The following is a 1,155-nucleotide window of genomic DNA, read 5'->3' as shown; positions in this document are numbered from 1 at the left end:
ATATGTAATTTGTAAAAGATAATGTAATTTATCCTTCACTAAAAATATATTTAAAGAAACTGAGAAGTTTTTCTTAATGGAAAATACATATGGTAGTAAGAATTTTGAACTAGTATTGAATATTTAAAGACACTTCCATAAACATGATTTTTTTTCATTTTAACTATAATTAAAGTTATTTGGAGATATAAGTGATGGTGTTATATAATATTTTAAATGTTAACTGTATATTGAGCACAAAAAAGGTATGATTTTTGAGAAGTGAATTATTTGAATATCAACTTAAATTTTTAACCTCATCAAAGGTAATGTGAATGAAATTAAACTCACCTTTTTATCCCTTATATTACTAGGATTATATTATATCCTATGGAATTTGAGGCCACTGAATATTTTCATATCTTATTCTATCTTGTGAAAATGAAAAGGCTACTAATATCCAACTACAGGCAGAATCCAGCTGAACATATTTCACAAAATTAAGGACTTCACTTATTGGCCAAGAAATGGTGCCTCATGTTGAGCTCTAGGCAGAAATCCTTTTCTTCTCAAAATGGTATTCTATTAGTGCAAACTCGATCACTAACTCTGCATGGTGTTGCAGAAGTGAAGGGAACCAGGCTCCCTAACATAATTGTGGTGATAGAAATGTATTGACCTCAGAAGCCACTGAAGTGGTCTATTCTACCCTAGTACAGTGTAAAAAAAATGATATTCTATTAAAGACAACTCCAGTGTGGTGTTCTGTGCTTGAGAATACCCTTTGGAACATACCGGCACACACTGCGTCTGTGAATGGAAATGTGTTCAAATGGAACAAGTATCAGCCTTCCAGTTTTCTACTTCTTGTTTGCTTTACTTTTATTTTCAGTTAGTAGTGAAATAGAAAAAAGAGAAAAGTAGAAAATTTGAGATAGTGCACCTTTGGGAGAACAACAGAACTGAGTAAATTAGGAATTAAGCAAGTACACAGAAGCAAGTCTTGGCATTGCTGGATTGCTGAGGCACCTCACGTGATATTGATTTGACTTTGAGAACATTTAGATCTTTCTATTTTTGACTATTTTCAAACAGGAAAAAATATATGGACACTAAAACTTCTCTTGACTTCCTCAGTCCCTCTGACATTTCTAGATGTTCACCAAGCTTGCTATT

The 1,155-nt window shown here is 32.3% G+C and overlaps 1 non-coding gene across 1 annotated transcript; it reads left to right on the top strand.

Moving 5' to 3' along the window:
• The first annotated feature begins 567 nt into the window (after positions 1-567).
• On the top strand, positions 568-700 carry LOC112300458 (small nucleolar RNA SNORA66). Its single transcript, XR_002974394.1, has one exon. It is a non-coding gene; the product is annotated as a small nucleolar RNA SNORA66 (small nucleolar RNA).
• Positions 701-1,155: the final 455 nt, after the last annotated feature.

The sequence above is a fragment of the Desmodus rotundus genome, chromosome 1 (assembly GCF_022682495.2).
Source record: "Desmodus rotundus isolate HL8 chromosome 1, HLdesRot8A.1, whole genome shotgun sequence".
Lineage (NCBI taxonomy): Eukaryota > Metazoa > Chordata > Mammalia > Chiroptera > Phyllostomidae > Desmodus > Desmodus rotundus.
This window is presented reverse-complemented; position numbering and strand designations above follow the sequence as displayed.